Below are 27,433 nucleotides of genomic sequence, written 5' to 3'. Positions count from 1 at the left end.
CCACCAATGATAGGATTATTTCTCTGAAAAAAATATCTGCTTAGTGAAACTATATCCAGGAATAGTGTATATATAGCCAAAAAGAAAAGCATAATAAATCTCAAGTATGTCTCAGTCTTTTAATACTGTATTTCTTCTTCAGTGTAGACATACATTTTAATGTTATAATTCAGATATCTACTTATTTGTAAAGTAGGAACTGTTTTATATCTTATTGGAGATAACATTTTTAATATTCATGTCATAGATAATTTTACTCTGCTCAAAACCAGCACTTTCTGAGTAGTCTAATGTGTACTTGAAAATTTCAGAGGAGAAATAACGGAATATATTATATGCGTGCATCATTCTTTTTGCTGAAAAGCCCTTGGAAAGATCGCAGCACACTGTGTCTGGCGGCTCCTGCCTTGGAGACGCCGGTGACGCGCAGCCTAAGGGTGAGGAGTCTTCCTCGCTTTAGCAGCTCAGGTCTGTGTTTTACAGGAGAAACACACAGACATAGCCTATTCATAATTTGGCTTTTTCTGTCTCTCTGTGGACCTTTGAAAAAATAAGTGGGCCTTCCATACAGACCTAAGAGTGGGCCGACAGGAGGCGCGGACACGCCCGCTGTTCCTTCATGAGGGTGTCTCAGGCCACCTGTCCCCCAGGGAAATGCACTGTCTGATGCTCTTGTCTCTTACTGGAAAGCACTGTTCTCTTGGGAAGGGCAGCACAGTATCTGTTGGTGGATGTTTTCCAGAACAGAATGATAAAATTTGTACCTAGCATGTTTAAAAGAATAAACAGAAAAACTACAGGCATACATTGTCTGTGTGAGAAAAAAACTCTTCAATACTATCTAAAAACTTTTAAATATAGTTTGTTCTTCCATTACAAATTGCATCAAATACATATTTAAATAAATCTTAACTTAGAGATCATTTCAGAGTGTCTTGTCTGTTTTATGGTTTGATTTTGGTTTTATAAAATTTACTATGGTTTGCTGACTTTTCTCAGCTAATAGGAAAGGTATTCCTTGCTTTCATACAATGAAATAGATCATTTAGGTCCATCAGAGTTTCAACATTTTCATTTTATTATCCTCATCATATTAATATTTCAACCTTAAATTGTAAGTCAAGGCTAATGATGAATAACGTAGCTAACTGGTTACCCAGGAAGCAGCAATACCCAGCATCTGAAAGCCAGCGAGCGCTCTGTAACTGAAGTTCCCCATAGTTCTATTCTAACCCGGGTATCGTTATCTCTTGTTTTCATTGTCATTGCTGCTGTGCTCAAAGAAGAAAGCTGACAAGCGTCTCCCGGCACCTTCAGAGGATGCTGTGGTTCACTGTGTAAAACCGCTCCTGCTCACTCTCTGTGATCTTAGAGAGAGGACACCCAGCTGCCTTGAAGTGCCGTGCAAGTGCTCATTTGTTTTGTTTTGTTTTGTTTTACATAATTTTTAGAGAAATGTTTAATTCTATACAATATACATACACAAACAGCACAAATTATAGGTGTGGAAACTGATAAATATTCACAAAGAAAAGCATTTGTGTAACTATAACCCCAGTCAAGAAACTGAGCACCACCAGCAAGTCGGAGGTCCCCCACTAGCCCCGCCCTGGTCGCTGCTCCCCGCGCTGGGGCACTAACAGACTGTCTGCTTCATTTCGTTTCTCTAAGTCTTGTTTTTTTTTTTAAAGAAATGTGTCCTTTTATTTATACTTTCAAGTGCTTGGCATGAAGATCATAATACCATCTTATTTTTTAAACCTTTTTCCCCTTTTAAACTTTCCGACATTAGAACTGCTCTTTTCGCTCTTTGTCTTTTGATCAGCATTACTGGGGATTCTCTTAGACCTTTCAGGAGAAGCACAGGTGTTCGTTTCTCCTTTTATATGTTTATGTTTTATTTCGTTCGTCTGTGCTCTCTACTTTCATTTTCATGATCTTTTTCCTTTTCCTTTTTGAAAGGATTTAATTTGTGTCTTTTCCTAAGTTCTTAAAATGGATAGATTATTGATTTTTTTTTAATTGGAGACTAATTGCTTTACAATATTAGGTTTTTGCCATACATGGACATGAATCAGCCATGGGTGTTTTTTAAGCTATTTTCAGCAATATACCAATATATATTTAAGACTATTATCCCCAGTAAGCATGGTCTTTTCTATATCTTACATGTTTTGGTACATCCTATTTTTATTATTCAGTTTACTGACTTTTAAATTTCCACTTTTAAATCACAAAATTTGTGATTTCTCTTCTCACCTGTGTTTATTCGGAGGATTTTCTGAATGCACCTGTTTTTGACTGAGTTCCTACGTTCATGTAAAGCCCAGACACGGGTCAGGAGCTTGCAACCAGACTGCACTGCCTGTCTGACACGTGCGGTTGAGCACCCAACAGTCAGCTCCCGCAGCAAGCTCATCATTAAACGCCCTGCCCACTCCTGCCCAGCCCGGTCCCCCAGGGCCCTCCCCTCAATGAATGGAAACCGACTTTTCTAGTTGCTAAAGCAAAAAAGCTTGAGGTCCTCCTTGACTCTCTCACACAGCCTAGCCAGATCCAGTCTCACCGGCTCAAAATAAATGCTCACAAGAAACCCAGACTCCTCCCGTCTAGGAACACGCTTTCCAGTGGTCCTCCAGCCTTGGCCGCCACCAGCTGCTCCCCTGCCTGGCTCGCTGGGGAGGCTCCCGTCTGATCCCCCTGGTCCGACCCTGCCCTTCCTTGGTGCCTGCCCGGGTACCACATGGTCCTGTTATAATGAAAGTCAGAAGATGTCCATTCTTCGCCTAAAACCTTCCCGTGATTCTCACCTCACCAAGTAAAAGCACGCCGAGCCTTCCAGAATCTCACTGAAGTCACCAGCTGTCTGTCTTGACTCAGAGACTCCAAGCGGTCTCCTTCCATGGAGTGGTGACGTTTGCCCTTCCTTCCGCCTGCTTTGTCCGCCCAGAAATCCTCATGGTCCACTCCCTTCTTCCCTGCAGGCGTCTGCTCAAGTGTCACCTTTCCAGGGGAGTCTCGAGTGACAACTCCTGAGCACCTTTCGCTCCTGAGCACCCCACCACCAAACTTGACTTTTCTCCATAGCACTTCCCCCAGCATCCTGCATTTCTCTGAGTTGGTTATGCTTCCCTTTCTCTAGTTAGCGTGTGAGCTCCATGGACACAGGGTCAGCTCTATATTTATGTTGCTTCTCTGGTGGCTCAGACGATAAAAGAATCCACCTACAATACGGGAGACCTGGGTTTGATTCCGGGGTCAGGAAGATCCCCTGGAGAAGAGAAAGACTACCCACTCCAGTATTCTGGGGCTTCCCTAGTGGCTCAGCTGGTAAAGAATCCGCCTGCAATGTGGGAGACCTGGGTTTGATCCTTGGGTTGGGAAAGTCCCCTGGAGGAGGGCATGGCAACCCCCTCCAGTTTTCTTGCCTGGAGAATCCCATGGACAGAGGAGCCTGGCGGGCTATGGTCCATGGGGCTGCAAAGAGTCAGACATAAGCACAGCACACAGCTGTATTCCCAGCATCCAGAGCAATGCCTGGTGATGCAGTAGGCATACAGTGAAAACGTATACATACATACAGTATACATACACACAGTATACATACGTACGTACATACATACATACAGTATACATACATACATACATAGTGAAAATGTATGCATACCTACAGTATACATACATACATACATAGTGAAAATGTATGCATACATACAGTATACATACATACATACATACAGTATACATACATACATAGTGAAAATGTATGCATACATACAGTATACATACATACATACATAGTGAAAATGTATGCATACATACAGTATACATACGTACATACATAGTGAAAATGTATGCATACATACAGTATACATACGTACATACATAGTGAAAATGTATGCATACATACAGTATACATACATACATACATAGTGAAAATGTATGCATACATACAGTATACATACGTACACACACATATAGTATACATACAGTATACATACATACATACATAGTGAAAATGTATGCATACCTACAGTATACATACATACATAGTGAAAATGTATGCATACCTACAGTATACATACATACATACATACATAGTGAAAATGTATGCATACCTACAGTATACATACATACATACATAGTGAAAATGTATGCATACATACAGTATACATACATACATACATAGTGAAAATGTATGCATACATACAGTATACATACATACATACATACAGTATACATACATACATAGTGAAAATGTATGCATACATACAGTATACATACATACATACATACAGTATACATACATACATACATAGTGAAAATGTATGCATACATACAGTATACATACGTACATACATAGTGAAAATGTATGCATACATACAGTATACATACGTACACACACATATAGTATACATACAGTATACATACATACATACATACATAGTGAAAATGTATGCATACATACAGTATACATACATACATACATAGTGAAAATGTATGCATACATACAGTATACATACGTACACACACATATAGTATACATACAGTATACATACATACATACAGTATACACGCATACAGTATACATACAGTATACATACATAGTGAAAACGTATGCGTACATACAGTATACATACATACAGTATACATGCATACATACAGTATACATACAGTGAAAATGTATACATACATACAGTGAAAACGTATGCATACATACAGTATACATGCATACATACATACATACAGTGAAAGCGTATGCCTAACCTAATCCTTGCAGCTTTGCCACAGAGACAGCACTCGCCCCGGCCCCGCCCCACTCTCATCGGTCAGAACGCTGCAGCCCTTGGAGAGCGTGTGCACACAGGCCACGCAGGAGGTGGACAGCGGAGCTGGAGTCCAAAGCCAGTTCCAAACTGAACTTTCCCCAATTACAGACAGATGTTAATTGCCTAAATCCTTGCAAGAAGGAACACTTGCTCTTAGAATTCACACTGTGGTATAAATTCATGATATTAGATCATCCTCTAAATCGGGTTCTGGGAGGGGGATGAAGGAAGCGACACAAGCAGGAAAGGGCACTGTGGAGAGGTGTTGAGCGCCCGTGTTCCAGTTTGCCAAAGGCACCGGAGGCTCTTCACCAGTGGGTTCCTAACCAGCAGGCCCTGAGGTCATAATTCTGTGTTGAGCAGTAAATACTGATCTCTGATGCTGAGGGCGGAGGAGAAGGGGACAGAGGATGAGACGGCTGGATGCTGAGGGCAGAGGAGAAGGGGAGACAGAGGGTGAGACGGCTGGATGCTGAGGGCAGGAGGAGAAGGAGAGACAGAGGGTGAGATGGCTGGATGCTGAGGGCAGGAGGAGAAGGGGAGACAGGGTGAGATGGCTGGATGCTGAGGGCAGGAGGAGAAGGGGAGACAGAGGGTGAGATGGCTGGATGCTGAGGGCAGGAGGAGAAGGGGAGACAGAGGGTGAGACGGCTGGATGCTGAGGGCAGGAGGAGAAGGGAGACAGTGGATGAGATGGCTGGATGGCATCACTGACTCGATGGACATGAGTCTGGGTGAACTCCGGGAGTTAGTGATGGACAGGGAGGCCTGGCATGCTGCGATTCATGGGGTCACAAAGAGTCGGACACGACTGAGTGACTGAACTGAACCGAACTGAAGCTAAAGGAGAAGTCGTTTGCTGGATGCAGACGGAACATACCTCAACACAATAAAGGCCGTATACCACAGGCCCACAGGTAGTATTATACTCAATGGAGAGAAACCGAGAGTGTCTCCTTTATGGTCATGCACAAGGCAAGGAGGCCACCCTCAGTGCTCTTCTTCAGCGTGGCACCAATAGAAGTCCCAGCCAGAGCAGTTAGGCAGCACGAAGAGATAAAGCTGTGCAGATCAGGATGGAAGAAGTATAGCTTTTGTTTTCTGATGATATGAACCTGTATAGAGAAAACCCCAAAGAATTAGTCAAAAAACTGTTGGAATTTATTAATGATTTCAGTAAAGTGGCAGGATACAAAATCAACACACAGAAATCAATTGTATTCCTTCACACTAACGATGAAGCATCTGAAAAAGAAACAAAACCATCCCATTCCCAACAGCATAAAAAACAGTGAAATAACTGGAATGAATTTATCCAAGGAATGAAAGATCAGTACAATGAAAACTACAGAACCTGCTGAAAGAAATTGTAGAAGACAAACAATTGGAAGGATGTCTCGTGTTTGTGGGTCAGAAGAAATAATATTGATAAAATGCCCATACTACCCAAAGCCATCTGCAGATTCAGTGCAATCCCCATTAAAATGACAAAGACATTCTTCACAGAAATAGAAAGAACAATCCTAAAATTTGGGCAGAACCGTGAAAGATCCTGAATAGTCAAGAAAGAACAAAACTGGAGTCCTTGTGCTCCTGGACTTCCAACTATACTATAAAGTCATAGTAATAAAAACAGGTACTGCTGCAGAATAGGCACATCTACTAGCGGAACAGACTAGAGATCCCAGAACTATATGATCCGCTGACATTTCAACAAGGGATCCAAGAAGACCCAATAGGGAAAGGAAAACCTCTTCAGCAAATGGTGCTGGGAAAACTAGAAACTCACACGGAACAATGAAATAAGACCCCTATCTCACACCACTGGGAAAAATCAACTCAAAATGGATCAAAGACTTAAACATAAGACCTGATACCCTAAAACTTGAGAGTCCCTTGGAATGCAAGGACATCCAACCAGTCCATCCTAAAGGAAATCAACCCTGAATATTCATTGGAAGGACTGATGCTGAAGCTGAAGCGCCAGTGCTTCGGCCACCTGATGCGAAGAGCTGACTCATTGGAAAAGACCCTGATGCTGGGAAAGATTGAAGGCAGGAGGAGAAGGGGACGACAGAGGATGAGATGGTTGGATGGCATCACCGACTCAATGGACATGAATTTGAGCAAATTTTGGGCGGTCGTGAAGGACAGGGAAGCCTGGCGTGCTGCAGTCCATGGGATCAGAGTCAGACATGACTCAGCAACTGAACTATAACAACCCTAGTACTTGCAGAAAAAACAGGGAAGAAGCTCTTCCTTACGGGTTTTGGCAATAATTTGGGGGGAGGGGCGTGACACCAAAGCCACAAACAATAACGAAAATAAAAAATGGCAGCACATCAAATCCGCAAGCTCCAGCCCAGCAGACAAGTAACAGAATGAAAAGACAGCCTACGAAATGAAAGACTGTCTCTGCAAGGCATACATTGGCAAGAGGTTAGTATCTAAAATGTATAAAGTGAAAGTGAAAATGTTAGTTGCTCGGTTGTGTCTGACTTTGTGACCCCATGGACTGTAGCCCACCAGCCTCCTCTGTCTGTGGAATTCTCCAGGCAAGAATCCTGGAGTGGGTAGCCATTCTCTTCTCCAGGGGATCTTCCCAACCTGAGGATCGAACCCAGGTCTCCAGCGTTGCAGGCAGATTCTTTATTGACATTCAGTCAGTTCAACAACAACGACAAAAATGATAGAAAAATGGCAGAAGAGCTCAATAGACATTTCTCCAAAGAAGACATACAGATGGCCAACAGGACATGAGAAGATGCTCAGCCTCACGCACCATCGGGATGGAAGTCACAGCCACAGTGAGCTGCCCTCTCACCTGTCAGAATGGCTGTCACGAAACAGACAAGACAAGTGCTGGTGAGGACGTGGTGAAAGGAGACCCAGCCCCTGTTGGTCGAAGTGAAGACGGGTCCAGCTACTGTGGAGGCTCCTCCAAAAAATTAAAAACGGGTTTACTTACCACAGGATCTAACAATTCCACTTCTGAGTGTATACCGACAGGAAATGAAAACAGGAATTCAGCAAGGTGCACGCACCCTCATTTTTATTGTGGCACTGTTCACAGTTACCAGGACACAGATACAGCCCAAATGCCCATCAGCAGATGAATGGATAAAAAAGATACATATACACAGTGGACTATTTTTCAGCCATGAGAAAAAAAAATATCCTCCCGTGTGTGACAGTATTGAGCACATCGTCCTAAGTGAGATGAGTCAGACAGACAAAGCCAAGTGCTGTATGACGGTAGTACTTCTATGTGGAATCTAAAAACACTAAATGTGTGAAAAACAGAAAGATGGTGATCACCAGAGGACGGAGGGGAGGGGTAAGAGTAATGGTGTTTAAAGGTTCAAACCTGTAATGAGTACTAAATAAGCCGCAGAAATCTAATGCATCTCCATGATGAATATAAACAATAATATTGTACTGTAATTACACAGTTGATAAATAATTACTTCATCAGCAGTCGTGTTACAGAACACAAATTAATCAAAGTAACACTTTGCACACTTTAAACGCACGCAGTGTTGCACATCAAATTGATTCCGATAGGTGAAGAGATGGGAGGATGGATTACGGATAGGTCCGAGGGTAGATAGATACATAGATACGCACATAGTTAGACATGCGTGTGTGGATACATAGGCATGTACGTAGGTAGACTGACCGCCTTTCTACACGGAGATTCTGACCCTGGCCTGGCTAGTCTTGAGACTGCTCTTTTCCAGTGAGTCAGCTCTTCACATCAGGTGACTAAAGTATTGGAGCTTCAGCTTCAGCATCCATCCTTCCAGTGGATAGTCAGGACTGGTTTCCTTTAGGATGGACTGGTTGGATCTCTTTGCAGTCCAAGGAACTAGTTACCATTAGATAAGAGTGAGATGTAAAGAATCCCTTATAATATGAAACATTCCTTCGGTAAAACTAAGTGGTTCCTCAGTGCTCGACAGGGAGGCCAGCAGAGCTATGCTAATAGCCTCACAGTGCTGCACTAAGTTGCTCAGTCGTGTCTCACTCTCTGTGACCCCACGGACTGCAGCCCGCCAGGCCCCTCTGTCCACGGGATTCTCCAGGCAGGAACACTGGAGTGGGTTGCCATGCCCTCCTCCAGGGGATCCTCCCAACCCAGGGATGGAACCCACGGTCCTTCACGTCTCCTGCATTGGCAGGCGTATGATTTACGACAAGCGGCAGTTCTCAGTGTTCTTTTGGGGGTGAGGAGGTAAGGGGACAAGCATATTCCATCTTTCTGAGGTGCCTCAACACAGAGGTCACTAAAGAACCACCTCTTGGAGCAGGAGGTTGGGGTTAGTAGATGTGATCTGTTCTGTATGGAACTGACCAGCCGCAGGCCCTACTGTACAGCACAGGGAACTCTCCCCTGTGATAAACCTTAATGGAAAGATTATAAGAATACGCATGTATGTTTCCGTAACTGAATCACTTAGTTATATACAGTAATTAACACAGTAGAAATCAACTGTACATCAATTTAAAAACTAAAACTAAAAAAAAAAGAATGGTTGCCCTTGGAGTCTTTCCCCAGCTGTCGGCAGGAGGACCCCGGGGTGGCCGAGGCAGCCGCGGTTTTTCAGCCGTTTCGGGCGGCTGATGCTGCAGTGTCCGCCCCTCTCCCGGCGCCTGCTCCACGCAGTGGCGCGGGCTGCCCACCGTCCCTCCACGGCCCCTCTTCTTTGCTGGGTCGCCTATATCTTGATTTCACTCTTAATTTGCCCAGGTGTTCAGACATTATATCAAAAAGCCTTCCACGCTGTTGGTCATAGAACACCCATTTTGAGAGCTTGAAGTAAGTCCGCCTCACTGACTGTAGAGGACTCGTTCCTCGAGGGACCAGTTTACAGGCCCAGGGTGAGGCCGCCCTGTGCCCAGCGCTCCGCACCCCGGTCATCCCGGCGCAGCTGCGACCAGAGCTGCAGAGAGACCGGCTCCTGCTCTGCTGGGGACCCCCGGCCTCCCCGCCTTCCAGCAGGCCTCTCCACCTCCCGTGTCGGGAGCTCCCCGGCACACCAGGAGCCGCTCTCCACAGATGTTTGACGAATACCCACTGCAATATTCTGAGTGGGGAAGCTCAAATGCTTCAAAAATTAGATAAATCTAAATGCCAGTTGTCAAGTCATACTAAAATATTGTTTGTTTACCTTTTGTTGACAGACTTGGTTTTTCTCGCCTTCAGTAATCTCACAGCGATGGCAGGTCATTTTACAGAATAAGAACAACCATAATAACGACTGTCGCATTTCTTCTCTTTGCTAAAAGCACTTTACCTGAATTCCCACTCTATCAGAACTTGACCTGAAAAAGCTATTGAATCCCCGTGTCATTAACTTTTCTGTCTAAAGTCAAACTGTTGAGATCTAGAATTCATAGATAAATTTCTTTATCCTCTTCCTGGTTTTTTCTGTTATTTCCTAAAATCTCTGAGGTATGGATTGTTTTCTTGTGTGTATTTGTATTGGTTGGTTTTCCTTCCTCCTTGTAAATTTTTTACTTACAATTGGAATTACTTCAACTAGAAGCACTTGAATTCCTCTGAACCTGCCTTTATTTGTAAATAAAGCTTCTTTATTTGTAAAATGAGGATAATAGTAACAGCATCCTCACAGTGTGATTATGAAGGTCACATTATGTGACGAGTGCACACTGGTTACAGTGGAGCCTGGCCCATCGTTGGCCGTCTTGTAATTTATGATTCTAACTGTAGACAGCATTTTCTGTGACATACATGCTGTGCTTTTTAACTTTATGGCACAAACATTACCCCACCCCACCCCAGAATACACACAGACTTTGGAAACTTCTGTGGTATTTATGACTACTCTGCCGATTTCAGAGGAAAGTGTCTGTCGTGTAGCACTCGCTGAACATTCAGGCATCCAGCCAACTCTGTAATTGCTGTTAATTCACTGTATCATTAACAGAATTAGTCATTGTTTCAGTTTAGACTGCGCTCAGATGCAGTTCACTTCTAGACTGTTGTGGGCTATATGAAAAATCAAATTGTCACTTCCAGCTAGCGATGATGAATACTTTGTTTTTGGTTGCATGAATGTTGAATTATTAATCTCTTAAGATAAATAACTGGCACTTCCTATGTCTGCAAACATAAAATGTATTACTTCTTTTCCAAGGGATAAAAGAAGTCTGTATATCACTTTCATTTTACGCTTAGCAAAACTGTAAACAGGCTACATCTTACGGAGTTGCCTCCGGTAATGTGAGACCTGTAAAAAATGCAAAGCAAACACAAAGCGCTGCATTCTCCTTACGTTTATGTTTATGTCACTCTAATTGTACAGCGACTGTCATATGGCCGGTCATCGATGACACACTCGACGTGGACTCCATTAAGGATCTCAGCTGTTACGCTTCGCAATTAACTGTCATTATGTATGAGACACTTCTGCAGTTATAAAGCAGAAATGAATCATCTTGTCTTAGAAGTGTAGGATCGTTGGCCATTTGTTAAATGATGTCTTCTCTTTGCAGTGCCAATTAATAAATAAGTGTTGTTGGATCAACAGTGCCCCACGTAATGGTTTTAAGTTCAGGGTCCCCAGGAAGAGCTGTTCCACTCTCTGATTTGGGAGGCGGGAGGTGATCCCCTTGTGGGAATATTTAACTCAGAGCTTCAGGTTCTGCTTTCAATGGACCTTCAGGTATTGCGTATGTGCTCAGTGAATGAAAACATGGGAATGTGTGAGTGGTATTTGGGGCATAAGTTCCTGTTTAGATACTAGATCACTTCCCTCTCAACTATTTGGGATTCAGCAGTTTTTGAATCCATATATGACTATATGACTGGAAAATTTGTCTGAGCCATGAAAACCCATTTGTAGGAAACTCAAGTGTTCAGCTTTTTAAAAACTTTCCTAACTGTTTGAAAGGACTGTATTTCTTTTTTTCAATACTCTTTTTTAATTAATTTATTTTATTTAATTAATTTATTTAAATTAATTTAAGTAATTTACTTAATTGGAGGCTAATTGCTTTACAATATTGTGGTGGTTTTTACTGTACATTGACATGAATCAGCCATGGGTGTACACGTGTCCTACCGTCTTGAACCCCTCTCCCACCTCCCACTTCCCTTCCCACCCCATCCCTCTGGGTTGTCCCAGAGCACCAGCTTTGAGCGCCCTGCTTCATGCATCAAACTTGCACTGGTCATCTATTTTACATGTTTCAATGCTATTTTCTCACCTTCTCCCACAGAGTCCAAAAGTCTGTTCTCTGCATCTGTGTCTCCTTTGCTGTCTTGCATATAGGGTCATCATTGCCATCGTTCTAAATGCCATATATACGCATTAATATACTGTTTTGGTATTTCTCTTTCTGACTTCCTTCATTCTGTATAATAGGCTCTTGTTTTATCCACCTCATTAGAACTGACTCAAATGTGTTCTTTTTACAGTTGAGTAATAGTCCATTATGTATATGTGCCACAATTTCCTTATCCATTCTTCTGCCAGTGGACATCTAAGGCTATTCAAATTCAAGCCTTCGAACGGTTAAGTTGTACTCCTCGAAGCATCCTATTGCTGCTGTATTGTTGAATTTCTGTATTTTCCTTTTATAAAAAACTGATTTGAGGGTGGAAACCTCTATTTGAACATAAGTTGACCAAGAGGTAACTTTCCTGCCTTATATTTTGGTATATGTAATATTGGATGAATGCAAAACTAGAAAGTCAAGAGATACCCAGAATAACACGCAAGTTTGGCCTTGGAGTACAAAATGAAGCAGAGAAAAGGCTCACAGAGTTTTGCCAAGAGAATGACTGGTCATAGCAAATACCATCTTCCAACAACACAAGAGATGACTCTACACATGGACACACCAGATGGTCAGTACCAAAATCAGATTGATTATATTCTTTGCACCCAAAGATGGAGAAACTATACAGTCAGCAAAAACAAAATCTGATGACTGTAGCTCAGGTAATCAGCTCTTTATTGCAAAATTCAGGCTTAAATTGAAAAAAGTACAGAAAACCACTAGGCCATTCAGGTGTGACCTACTTCACATCCCTTATGATTATACAGTGGAAGCGATGAATAGACTCAGGGGATTAGGTCTGGTCAACAGTACCTGAAGAACTACAGATGGAGGTGTGCAACACTGTGCAGGAGGCGGAGACCGAAACCATCCCAAGGGGAAAAAATGCAAGAAGGCAAAGTGGTCGTCTGAGGAGACTGTACACATAGCTGAGAAAAGAAGAGAGGCGAAAGGCAAGGAAGAATGGGAAAGTTATACGAACTGAATGCAGAGTTCCAAAGAATAGGAGGGAGAGATAAGAAGGCCTTCTTAAGTGACCAATGCAAAGAAATAGAGGAAAACAACGGAGTGGGAAAGACTAGAGATCTCTCCAAGCAAACTGGACATATCAGGGGAACATTTCGTGAAGGATGGGCACGATACAGGACAGGAATGGTAAGGACCTAACTGAAGCAGTGGAGAGTAAGAAGAGGTGGCAGAAATGCACAGAACTGCACGAAAAAGGTCTTAATGACCTGGATGACCACGACGGTGTGGTCACTCACTTAGGGCCAGACATCCTGGAGTATGAAGTCAAGTGGGCCTCACGAGCATTACTGTGTGCAAAACCGGTGATGGTGACGGAATTCCAGCTGAGCTATTTCAAGTTCTAAAAGATGGTGCTGTTAAAGTGCTACACTCAGTATGTGAGCAAATTTCGAAAACTCAATAGTGGCCACAGGACTGGAAAAGGTAAGTGTTATCATTCCAATCCCAAAGAAGGGCAGTGCCAAAGAATGTGCAGACTGCTGTGCAGTTGCACTCATTTGACATGCTAGTAAGGCTATACTCAAAATCCTTCAAACTAGGCTTCAGCAAGTATGTGAACTGAGAACTTCCAGATGTACAATCTGGGTTTAGAAAAGGCAGAGGAACCAGAGATCAAATTGCCAACATCTGTTGGATTATAGAGAAAGCAAGGGAGAAGGCAATGGCACCCCACTCCAGTACTCTTGCCTGGAAAATCCCACGGACAGAGGAGCCTGGTAGGCTGCAGTCGCTGATTCAGACACGACTGAGCGACTTCACTTTCACTTTTCACTTTCATGCATTGGAGAAGGAAATGGCAACTCACTCCAGTGTTCTTGCCTGGAGAATCCCAGGGACGGGGAAGCCTGGTGGGCTGCAGTCTATGGGGTCGCACAGAGTCAGACACGACTGAAATGACTTAGCAGTAGCATCAGCAGAGAAAGCAAGGAAATGCCAGAAAAACATCTACTTCTGCTTCATTGACTACACTTACACCTTTGATTGTGCGGATCACAACAAACTGTGGAAAACTCCTAAAGAGATGGGAATACCAGACCACTTTACCTGCCTCCTGAGAAATCTGTATGCAGGTCGAGAAGCAACCGTTAGAACCAGCATGAAAGAATGGACTGGTTCCAAATTGGGAAAGGAGTATTCAAGGCTGTGTATTGTCACCGTGCTTGTTTAACTTCTTTGCAGAATACATCATGCGAAATGGTGGGCTGCATGAATCACAAGCTGAAATCAAGATTGCTTAGAGAAATATCAACAGCCTGAGATATGCAGATGAAACCACTCTAATGGCAGAAACTGAAGAGAATCTAAGAGCCTCCTGATGAAAGAGGAGAGTGAAAAAGCTGGCTTAAAGTTCAACATTCAGAAAACTAAGATCATGGCATCTGGTCCCATCACTTCATGGGAAATAGATGGGGAAACAGTGGAGGTGGTGACATATTTTGTTTTCTTAGGCTCCAAAATCATTGTGGACGGTGATTGCAGCCATGAAATTAAGGCGCTTGCTCCTTGGAAGAAAAGCCATGACAAACCTAGACGAGGTTTCAAAAGCAAAGACGTCACTTTGCCAACAAAGGTTCTTGTAGTCAAAGCTGCGTTTATCCCAGTAGTCATGAATGGATGTGAGTGTTAGACCATAAAGAAGGCTGAGCACCGAAGGACTGATGCTTTTGAATTGTGGGTGCTAGAGAAGACTTTTGAGTCGAGTCCTTGGGACTGCAAGGAGATCAAACCCGTTGATTCTAATGGAAATCAACCCTGATTATTCATTGGAAGGACTTTTGCTGAAGCTGAAGCTCCATTACTTTGACCACTCAATGTGAAGAGCTGACTCACTGGAAAAGACCCTGATGCTGGGCAAGATTGAGGGCAGGAGGAGAAGAGGACAGAGGATGAGATGGTTGGATGGCATCACCAACTCAATGGACATGAATCTGAGCAAACTCTGGGAGATACTGGAGGAGAAAAGAGCCTGGAGTGTTATAGCCCATGAGGTGACAAGACTCAGACTCAACTTAGTGAGTGAATAACAATAACAACAATATTGGGTTGACCAAAAACTTTGTTCAGGTTCGGGAAATCCCGAATGAACTTTGTGGGCAACCCGACACAGTCTGCTCTCAAACTAGTGTTGCGTTCATAAGCCCACGAAGAAGCAAATGCAAAACACTCCATCAGCCCATGCACGTGAGATTTCTGCAGAAAAATCCTGTATCCTGAGAATGAGCTCACACTCAGTGACCCCCATCTGCACTGTGACGCAGTCCTGCCATAAAGGGGGATCCAGTAGAGACCATCATTGAAGCTTGAGGCAGCAGAACGGGTCGAGAGAGACACGGTCACTGTTGAGGCCACACAAGGGGGGAAAGGAAGCACAGCAAGAGAGAGAGAGCCACGAACAGAAAAGAGCACGCACGCGCGAAGAACCAGGCTGAGCCTGATGCGGCGTGTGCTCCTGAATGTCCTGTGCACACTGGATGCTTATCAGAAGGAGTCTAGTGACCGGTCCCTAGTCCAGTCTTCACGGGCATCCTGTCTTGCCAGAGGTTGGAGTGGGCGATCGCTGTGTGGTTGGAATGGGCCCTGGGAACTGACCAGGGAGCCCCAGCTTGCTGAGCAGGCCAGGGAAAAGGGTCTAGTCGAGCGTGTTTCCACGTCTATACTTAAAAGGGACTGAGAAAGACTTTCTTAAACTTCAGTGTCTATGCTATGAAGTTTCTTATTTTTTTCCCAATCATTTAAATTGTACTTGAAGCGCTCAGAAAGTTGCTCTGGTCCACAAGCAAATGGAACATGCTCTGTGGCGTCGTTCGCCACATGGATGTCATCTTCACGAGGTTTCTAACTGATATTTCATTCTCATTCTCTTACTGCCACTTATCAAGGTGGAATCTGTTTCCAGGTTCTTTTTTAAACTGTGGGAGGGTTTTTGTTTTGTTTCACTGTTGTTTATTACTTTAGTCTTAACGACACGTGGTTCCCCTCACTTACAGTGAGTTTTTGCGGGTTTGATGTTGCCGCTGATACTCTGGTCTTAGGGTGTGTTCATTGCTGGGACAGTGCTCTTGAGTCGGTTTTGAGAGAAGAGCACTTGAGATGTCAAGGAGGGTGGTACAACTGACATTTTTTAATGTACTGTAACAAGCTGTTCAAATAAACACTTTCGTGGTCAGCCTCTGGCCAACACCCACTTGAATGATGGTAACCCTGCTGTTTTTGGATCTTCCTCATATGGCTCACTGATTTATGGCACAGAGGCTCCAAATATTTCCTCTCTGGGTCTCCATGGAAAAGTCTTTTTAGGAGGAATGTGCTTCTCACTGATCTCAGACTTCCTCAGTAAAATCACAGTGCTATTTATCTCCTGATCAAAAAAAATGTTTGAAAAGTGGAAGCTAAAAATAGAGGTTATTACTGAAGTCTTATTTGAATTGATCATTTTTACTGTCATTATCAGCTTTCCAGCTCTGAGGTGTTTATTTTCTTTACAGTAGTTTTCTAAATTATGTGTAGAATCTGCTGGTCAGAAATAGTGGGTTGGCCAAAAACTTTGTTCAGGTTTTTTTATTTGCTGCTCCCCAGGTGGCTCAGTGAGTAAAGAATCCACCTGCAATGCAGGAGATGCAGGTTCGACCCCTGGGTCAGAAAGATCCCCTGGAGGACGGCATGGCGACCCACTCCAGTATTCTTGCCTGGAGCATCCATGGACAGAGGAGCCTGGCGGGGGTCAAAAAGAGTGGACACGACTGAAGCAACTGAGCGTGCACACACACACGGAAGCCTGAGTTAACTTTTTGGCCAACTCAATACCCTCCTGAAGTGCTTCTTCTCTGTCTCAACTCTCTCCTACACAACCTCCCGCCATGTTCAGAACAGCAGTGTGTCTGTGCGTGGACTGTTGTCTGTGGTGGGACAGAGACCACATGCTGAAAGTTCAGGAGGTGGGAGATTATTGCACGAACACACGACGCTGCGATGCTCCTTAGATCCCGGAGGGGTGCAGAGCAGCAGGCCCTCCTGCTGCCGGGGGCCTGGCCTCGGGGGAGGACTCACCTTAGACCGCAGTCATCACAGAGGATGACCAAGGGGGTAGCTGGTTATTTTCCCATTTTTCACATGAGGAAACTGAACCCCAGATGCTACCTTGACCTGTCCAACGTCAGGATTCCAGCCCGAGTCCTCACACCCAAAACTATATATTCTTTCAAAATTGTTTTGCAGTGTTGAGTAGACTCAAAGGTAAAAACAACCAGCTCTGATACATGCAGTAACTTAGATGGGTCACAAGAGCATTATGCTGAAAAAACCCCGCTTCAGAACGCAGCACCCTGTGTGATTCCGTTCATCACGCGTTCTTGAAGTGACAGATTTGTAGAGATGAGGGGCAGAGTCGTGTTGTTGAGAATTCAGAAGGGAGGGACGCAGGGGTGACCGTGGACCTTGGAAGGGTCTCACAGAGGACATTTGTGATGGACTGTTTGTTCTCTGCTTGACGGTGGTGGCGGCCACACAAATCTACAGGTGATAAAGCCCACAGAAACACATTTACATGAGTGCGTGTAACGCTGGAATGCCTGGGGGAGGTCAGTGACGGCGTCGGGGTCAGCTTCCTGTGATTTGACGCTGTCGTTAGGCGAATTGTTACCCCTGGGGGGACGTAGGGAGGAGGTATGTGATCTGTCTGTATTGTTTCATACAACTGCCTGTGAATCTGTCGTTGCCTCCGAATTAAGTTTAAAAAATAATAAAAGAGGTGTTGAGGCTGAGCAGGAGAGCGTGGACTTTAGGTCAACAAAGTTTTCAAATTCCGGCTCCACCACTTACCAGTTCTTTAACCTCTCTGTCCCTGCCTCTTTTTTTTTTTTAACCGCAGTAAGTTTAGTGAATATTTATCATCTCATATAGACCCAAAATTAAATAGGAAACATTTTTTGTTAAAAAATTAAGTTTTTATTTCCATAAACCGTTAGGATTTACCCTCTTAGCCACTTGCAGATGTGACGTAAGCCCTGCTCTTTGTACCTGTCCCGTTGAGCACCACATCCTTGCTGCTGTTGCTCGGTTGCCGAGTCATGTCGTGTTCTTTGCAGCCCCAGGACTGCAGCGTGCCAGGCTGCCCTGTCCTTCACGGCTTGTTTATCTTAAAACTGTGTATCTTTTAACTGCCTTCATCCTGTCCCCTCTCTGCCCACAAATCTGACCTTTTTCTGAGTCTGTTTGGTTCTGAAGTAGAATGGACCTACAACACTGTGTTACTTCCCAACACACGACACAGTGATTCGATATCTCTGTACAGTTCAGAATGATCACCACGATTAGTCCAGTGACCAAGTGTCACCCTCCGAGGATACTACCTAGTTTTTGACAGTATTCCCCACTCTCACCCTCCGAGGATACTACCTAGTTTTTGACGGTATTCCCCACTCTCACCCTCCGAGGATACTACCTAGTTTTTGACGGTATTCCCCACTCTCACCCTCCGAGGATACTACCTAGTTTTGACGGTATTCCCCCCTCTCACCCTCCGAGGATACTACCCAGTTTTTGACGGTATTCCCCCCTCTCACCCTCCGAGGATACTACCTAGTTTCGACGGTATTCCCCACTCTCACCCTGTGAGGATACTACCTAGTTTCGACGGTATTCCCCACTCTCACCCTCCGAGGATACTACCTAGTTTCGACGGTATTCCCCACTCTCACCCTGCGAGGATACTACCTAGTTTTGACGGTATTCCCCCCTCTCACCCTGCGAGGATACTACCTAGTTTTGACGGTATTCCCCCCTCTCACCCTGCGAGGATACTACCTAGTTTTGATGGTATTCCCCACTCTCACCCTCCGAGGATACTACCTAGTTTTGACGGTATTCCCCACTCTCACCCTCCGAGGATACTACCTAGTTTCGACGGTATTCCCCACTCTCACCCTGCGAGGATACTACCTAGTTTCGACGGTATTCCCCACTCTCACCCTGCGAGGATACTACCTAGTTTTGACGGTATTCCCCCCTCTCACCCTGCGAGGATACTACCTAGTTTTGACGGTATTCCCCCCTCTCACCCTCCGAGGATACTACCTAGTTTCGACGGTATTCCCCACTCTCACCCTGCGAGGATACTACCTAGTTTTGACGGTATTCCCCACTCTCACCCTGCGAGGATACTACCTAGTTTTGACGGTATTCCCCCCTCTCACCCTGCGAGGATACTACCTAGTTTTGACGGTATTCCCCACTCTCACCCTCCGAGGATACTACCTAGTTTCGACGGTATTCCCCACTCTCACCCTGCGAGGATACTACCTAGTTTTGACGGTATTCCCCCCTCTCACCCTGCGAGGATACTACCTAGTTTTGACGGTATCCCCCCTCTCACCCTCCAAGGATACTACCTAGTTTTGACGGTATTCCCCCACTCTCACCCTGCGAGGATACTACCTAGTTTTGACAGTATCCCCCCTCTCACCCTGCGAGGATACTACCTAGTTTTGACGGTATCCCCCCTCTCACCCTGCGAGGATACTACCTAGTTTTGACGGTATTCCCCCCTCTCACCCTCCGAGGATACTACCTAGTTTTGACGGTATCCCCCCTCTCACCCTGCGAGGATACTACCTAGTTTTGACGGTATTCCCCACTCTCACCCTGCGAGGATACTACCTAGTTTTGACGGTATTCCCCACTCTCTGCGCTTCACACCTGTGACTCGTTTATTCTGTAACTGCAAGTTTGGCCTCTTAGTCTCCATCACCTATTTCTCTCCCCTCCCCACCAACCTCCCTGTGGCAACCACCTGTTTGTTCTGTGACTATTTCTTCTTGGTTTTTTCATTTGTTTTGTTTTTTAGATTCCACATGTAAGGAAAATCGTACAGGATTTATCTTTCTCTGTCTGGCTGACTTCAATTAGCATTAAACCCTGTAGGTCCATTTCTGTTGTTGCAAATGGCAAGATTTCATTCTTTTTTATGGCTGAGTAATATTTGAGCAAACTCTGGGAGATGGTGAAGGACAGGGAAGCCTGGGGTGCTGCAGTCCACGGGGTTGCAAAGAGTTGGACACGACTGAGCAACTGAACAACAATAATCCATCGTGTGTGTGCATATGCTACATCCTTATCCATTCACTTACTGAGGGAACATACACTGCTTCATATCTTGACGCTGCAGCACCTTCGTGAGCATATGGGTACATGCGTCTTTTCAGGTCAATGTGTTCATCTTTTTCGGATAATACCCAGGCGTGGAATTGCTGGGTCGTATGATAAGAACGTAAATTAGTGCAGCAACAATGGCGAACAGTATAAGGATTCCTCAGTTTCTTTATTTAAAAAAGGTTTTTAAAATTTTATTCAGATAGCACTGACATACAGTATTGTGTTCGTTTCAGGTGTATGGTGCAGTAATTTGATATATGATTATATTTTTAGTAAGTATCACAGTAAGTTTAATTAGCATCTGTCACCTCCCACAGTTTATTTTTAAAGTGAGCACAGTAATAATACTTCCCTCCTTTAGTTGTTTTGATGATTAGCTGGCCCAGGGTAGTCAGTCAATATCTAATAGGTTTTTTTTTGTTTAATTGATTTTCAGTGTTGTGTTAGTCTCAGGTGTACAGCACAGTGATTCCATTGTACACATACATACATTCACTCTGTAATAACCACATGGGATTGAGTGAGCTCCCTGTACTATACGGTAGGAGTTTGGGATTCACATTTACCCACCTAGATACAGACAATAGGTAACCAACAAGGCTCTACTGTACAGCACAGGAAACTCTACTCAGATAGGTTTTTAAAATACTGTGTTATATACAAACGCAACTCATCGTTTACACTGGATCATAGAAATACTGTCTTTTTATCTAGCACTTTAAGGGCCAGGTACTCTCACTTCTCTGCAGAATTTTGATATCACAGGTATTCTTTTATTAACTTCTGCCCGTTTCTTTCTACTTTCATGGGATTTACTCTATTCATTTTTCTTCCTTAGATGTATACTTAGCTCATTAATGTCTTTCTTCCTTTTTAATATATGCACTTAAAACGGTAGATTTCTCTTTTACAACTGTTTTAGCCAAATCACAAATTCTGGTACTGACAACCCAGCATTTTTATTGTCACTGAGTTATATCTTAACTGATTTTTTTCTTTGATCCAAGAATTATTTGAAAATAGGTGTTTTAGTTCGCAGTCCTCTGATGGGAGATCTGTATGGACTTAGGAATCCTTTGAAGTGTATTACGCTTTCTTTGTGGCTTAGCATGCGATCAGCTTTTAATAAATATTCTTACGTGCTTTTGAATGAAATCGTACAGGATGTCACTTTCTGAAACTCGGTTTTTTTCACTCGGCGTAATTCCCTTTCGATCCATCTACGTTGTTGTGAGTGGTGGTTTTTATTGTTGAGTAGTAAGCATTCCACGAGGGCTTCCCACGTGGCTCAGTGGTAAAGAACTCGCCTGCCAGTGCAGGAGACACTGGAGAGTCGGGTTCGATCCCTGGGTCGGGAAGATCCCCTGGAGGAGGGCATGGCGCCCACGCCGGTATTCACGCCTAGAAAATCCCATGGACAGAGGAGCCTGGTGGACCACAGTCCATGGGGTCACCAAAGAGTCAGACATGAGTGGGCGACTAAGAACAACAATAGTATTTCATGATATGGATGTGCCAGTTTGTTTAACCATTTACCCATTGAAGGACAAATGGGTTCTTTCTCATTTTTACTTATTAAAAATAAAGCTGCTATGAACATTTCTGTATATTTGTGTGAGCATAGTTTTTATTTTTTGGGGATAAACGCCCAAGAGTGCAATTGTTGGGATGTCTGGTGAGCTCATATTTAGCTCTGTAACAAGTTGCCAGCCTTCTTTCCAGAGCAGCTGTGCCATTTGACACCCGTGCCAGCAGTGACCCGGTTTCTCTGCATACACCTCGCTGACATTTAGTGTATCAACATGCTTTACTTTTCATTCCAATCCCAAAGGTAATGCCAGAGAATGCTCAAACTGCCACACAATTGCACTCATCTCACACGCTAGTAAAGTAATGCTCAAGTAATTCTCCAAGCCAGGCTTAAGCAATATGTGAACTGTGAATTTCCAGATGTTCAAGCTGGTTTTAGAAAAGGCAGAGGAAACAGAGATCAAATTGCCAACATCGGATGGATCATCGAAAAAGCAAGAGAGTTCCAGAAAAACATCTATTTCTGCTTTATTAACTATGCCAAAACCTTTGACTGTGTGGATCACAGTAAACTGTGGAAAATTCTGAAAGAGATGAGAATACCAGACCACCTGACCTGCCTCTTGAGAAATTTGTATGCAGGTCAGGAAGCAACAGTTAGAACTGGACATGGAACAACAGACTGGTTCCAGATAGGAAAAGGAGTTCGTCAAGGCTGTATATTGTCACCCTGCTTATTTAACTTATAATGCGGAGTACATCATGAGAAACGCTGGACTGGAAGAAGCACAAGCTGGAATCAAGATTATTGCCGGGAGAAATAACAATAACCTCACATATGCAGATGACACCACCCTTATGGCAGAAAGTGAAGAGGAACTGAAAAGCCTCTTGATGAAAGTGAAAAAGGAGAGTGAAAAAGTTGGCTTAAAGCTCAACGTTCAGAAAACGAAGATCATGGCATCCGGTCCCATCACTTCATGGGAAATAGATGGGAAAACAGTGGAAACAGTGTCAGACTTTATTTTTCTGGGCTCCAAAATCACTGCAGATGGTGACTGCAGCCATGAAATTAAAAGACGCTTACTCCTTGGAAGGAAAGTTATGACCAACCTAGATAGCATATGCAAAAACAGAGGCATTACTTTGCCAACAAAGGTCTGTCTAGTCAAGGCTATGGTTTTTCCAGTGGTCATGTATGGATGCAAGAGTTGGACTGTGAAGAAAGCTGAGCGGCAAAGAACTGATACTTTTGAACTGTGGTGTTTGGAGAAGACTCTTGAGAGTCCCTTGGACTGCAAGGAGATCCAACCAGTCCATTCTGAAGGAGATCAGCCCTGGGATTTCTTTGGAAGGAATGATGCTAAAGCTGAAACTCCAGTACTTTGGCCACCTCATGTGAAGAGTTGACTCATTGGAAAAGACTCTGATGCTGGGAGGGCTTGGGGGCAGGAAGAAAAGGGGACGACAGAGGATGAGATGGCTGGATGGCATCACCGACTTGATGGACGTGAATTTGAGTGAACTCCGGGAGATGGTGATGGACAGGGAGGCCTGGCGTGCTGCGATTCATGGGGTCTCAAAGAGTCGGACACGACTGAACAACTGAACTGAACTGACTGCTGCTCTACTTTACCATCTGCAGGGTGTACTGCCACCTCCCTGAGCCTTTCAGTTGCATTTCCTTAGTTGCTAATGATGTTGAACACTTTCTTGTGATTATTTGCTGAGAATGGAATTTCATCTTCATTCAGTCCCTTGATTTTTTTAAATTTGGTTTTTCATATTTTCAGGATCCTTCCTAGGTTTTGGTCTTGTTGACCAAACCTACTTCAGTGAAAATGTCCCTCTGTGACTGTAGATGTATCATTTTCTCTGTATAATTCTGCCAACTTTTGCTTTTTATATTTTTCTCTGTGTTGTTACGGAGAAGGCAATGGCACCCCACTCCAGTACTCTTGCCTGGAAAATACCATGGACGGAGGAGCCTGGTAGGCTGCAGTCCATGGGGTCTCGAAGAGTCGGACACAACTGAGCGACTTCACTTTCACTTTCTTGCTTTGGAGAAGGAAATGGCAACCCACTCCAGTGTTCTTGCCTGGAGAATCCCAGGGATGGGGGAGCCTGGTGGGCTTCCGTCTATGGGGTCGCACAGAGTCGGACACGACTGAAGCGACTTAGCAGCAGCAGCAGCAGCTGTGTTGTTAGGTAGAGCACATTCAGAATTGTCCCATCTTCCTGATGAATTATTCATTTCATCATAATGCAGTTGTTCTCTTTATTCATTTTTGCCCTAAATATATATTTGTATGGCTTGCCTTAATCATATATTTGATCTGATAGTAATAGAGTCATTTAAGCTCCTCTTTAGTTAGTGTTTGCATAGCCTGTGTGCTCTGAATTGAGCATTCTCAGGGGAGACACTTTTCTCCCAGTTACGGTGCTGATAATTCCACCCCCAGGGCTTCCCCAGCACGTGTCTTAGCTCGCTCTCTCCCATAAGGTGTTACCTTTTCAGGTTCAGACGTTTGCTAAAAGGCTGGCTGCTCAGGTGTCATACTTTATATAGGGCTCGTGGCTCAGACGGTAAAGAATCTGCCTGCAGTGTAGGAGGCCAAGGTTTGATTCCTGGGTCGGGAAGGGAATGGCAACCCATTTCAGTGTTCTTGCCTGGAGAATCCCATGGACAGAGGAGCCTGGAGGGCCACAGTCCACGGGGTTGCAAAGCTTTGGACACGACTGAGCAACTAAGCAGCTCAGCTCCGAATCCTCGTCACGTATAGACCTAAGGTTCCGTCTCCTTCCTCCATGAGGGCATCAAACCCAAGCCCCACCCCAGACAGCGACACCGCAGGCCCGTGTGCCTGCTGTGATTTTCAGGTTTCCGTTTCAGCATCTGGGGATGCCCCGTGTAACTTCATACTTGCATTTTAAGGAATGTTAGTTATAAACATAGTTATAAAACTACATTGAGGAATGTGTTTTTTCCTTCAGCATTTCTGCGTGTTTGGGATGTGTAGGGGTCGGGGGATGGCCAAGTTATCTGGTCTGGGGTTTTGCTAACAGAGCAGGCAGTTCCCACGAGGAAAGCTCATGTAGCCTGAGAAAGGCGTCATGTTGAACAGTTGCAGAAGCCTGGATGTGTCCTTTCTGACCTTGACATCGTAAGGATTCAGCACATCTGATGTTTTGGACCCTGGAAGCTCTGCTGGAGTGATAGCACCTACGAAGACCTGCAGTGTGTATTTCTTGTTCAGAGTCACTTTGAACTTAGGGTACCAGAAGGACTGGTCTTGAGAACACCAAGATTTTTTTTTAATATTTCAGCTTATAAATTTGAGACCATTTATTAACACGATGTTAATAAACAGCATTAAAATTTCATTGTTGCTTACATAAGACTTTTGTAAAACAGAATTCTACCAGTTATAAAACTGATAAGTTTTCCAACTGAAGTTCTTTAAAAATGTTTCTAAGCATGTTTCAAAATTACGCCTAAGCAAAGTACAGCAGTAATCTAGCTATTATAGATAGGCTGCAGTAATAGTACATTCAAAATACAGAATTGAAGGAGGAAGACGTCTGTATATTGTAACTAGTATAGCTTCTCCATAAACTAATTGCATTATTTACATACTTGCTCTAGTTCATGTTTTTAAATTGTAATGTAGAATAATATTCATTTCCTTTTTGTAATATTGCCATGTTTTTTTAAGTTTTCTAAATGTACAAAATCCTTCAAATAATTGGAATCTAAGAAAAGTTTCCTTTCAAGTTTTTACTTTTGAACATTTCCTTCTTTGAACTTTTTTTAGAGCCTTGAGTCAGTTTTCGCCTTAGAAGCATTCCTGCAGTTGCACCAAGAGTAAACTCAATCCCCAGAACATTCGTTAAATGATTAGACTTTCGTTAAATGATTAGAATTCATCAGAAGCAGAATGTCATGACCTTGCCACTGGAGTTTAGTCCTCTGTGCCCAGAATGACAAGTTCTGAAATAAAGATTTTGTTTATTGATTCTTCTTGTGTGCCAAAGGAACAATTAAGTGTTTGTTGTTGTTCAGTCGCTCAGTCGTCTCTGCCTCTTTGTGACCCCGTGGACTGCAGCTCACCAGGCTCCTTTGTCCTCCACCGTCTCACAGAGTTGCTCAGATTCATATGCATTGAGTCAGTGATGCTAACTAACCATCTCATCCTCTGTCACCCTCTTCTCCTTTTGCCTTTTAATCCTTCCCGGCATCAAGGTCTTTTCCAGTGAATTGGCCCTAAGCATCAGGTGACCAAAGTATTGGAGCTTCAGCTTCAGCATCAGTCCTTCCAATGTATATTCAGGGTCGATTTCCTTTAGGACTAACTGGTTTGGTCTCCTTGCAGTCCAAGGGACTCTCAAGAGTCTTCTCCAACACCACAGTTCAAAAGCATCAATTCTTTGGCATTCAGCCTTCTTTATGGTCCTCCTCTCATATCCATACATTACTTTTAATACACTGTCTAGGTTGGTCTCAAGTTTCCTTCCAAAGAGCAAGTGTCTTTGAATTTCATGGCTGCAGTCACCATCTGCAGTGATTTTGGAGCCCAAGAAAACAAAGTCTCTCACTGTTTCCATTGTTTCTCGATCTACTTGCCATGAAGTGATGGGACGGAATGCCATGAGTTAGTTTTTGAATGTTGAGTTTTAAGCCAACTTTTTCACCCTTCTCTTTCATCCTCGTCAAGAGGCTCTTTAGTTCCTCTGCTTTTAGAGTGGTGTCATCTGCATATCTGAGGTTATTGATATTTCTCCCGCCAATCGTGATTCCAGCTTGTGAATCATTCAGCCTGGCATTTTGCATGACATATGGTGCATATAAGTTAAATAAGCAGGGTGACAATATACAGCCTTGTCATACTTCTTTCCCAATTTTGAACCAGCCAGTTGTCCCATATCTGGTTCTAATTGTTGCTTCTTGACCTGCATACATGTTTCTCAGAAGACAGTTAAAATGGTTTGGTATTCCCATCTCTTTAAAAATTTTCCACAGTTTGTTGTGATCCACACAGTCAGAATCTTTAGAGTAGTCAGTGAAGCAGAAATAGATATTTTTCTGGAATTCCCTTGCTTTCTCCAGGATCCAGCCAATGACCGTTGGATTATTTTGTCTAATAAAAGGTGTGTCTACAAGTCAGGATGGCCATCATCAAGTAGTCTCCAAGCAATGGATGCTGGAGAGGATGTGGATAAAAGGAGCCCTCCTACACTGTTGGTGGCAATGCAGTTTGATACAACCACTATGGAGAATACAGTGGAGGTTCTTAAAGAGGGATCCCACTCCTGAGTATATATCTGGAGAAAACCATAATATGAAAACATTCATGCCCCCCAGTGTTCATAGCAGCACTATTTACAATAACCCAGACATGGAAGCAACCTCAATGTCCAGTGTGTGTGTGTGTGTGTGTGTGTGTGTGTGGTGTATGTGTGTGTGTGTGTGTGATGTGTGTGTGTGTGTGGTGTGTGGGTGTGTGGTGTGTGTGTGTGTGTGGTGTGTGTGTGTGTGGTGTGTGTGTGTGGTGTGTGTGTACGTTGTGTGTGTGTGTGTGTGTGTGGTG

The 27,433-nt window shown here is 43.8% G+C and overlaps 1 protein-coding gene across 3 annotated transcripts in view; it reads left to right on the top strand.

Moving 5' to 3' along the window:
- Positions 1-27,433, top strand: part of UBE2E2 (ubiquitin conjugating enzyme E2 E2) — a 373,873-nt gene that overhangs the window by 292,600 nt on the left and 53,840 nt on the right. The gene's annotated exons all lie outside the window — the stretch shown is intronic.

This window comes from Bos taurus, chromosome 27, assembly GCF_002263795.3.
Source record: "Bos taurus isolate L1 Dominette 01449 registration number 42190680 breed Hereford chromosome 27, ARS-UCD2.0, whole genome shotgun sequence".
Lineage (NCBI taxonomy): Eukaryota > Metazoa > Chordata > Mammalia > Artiodactyla > Bovidae > Bos > Bos taurus.
The sequence above is the reverse complement of the archived record's forward strand: the minus strand, read 5'-3'. Positions and strand labels throughout refer to the sequence as shown.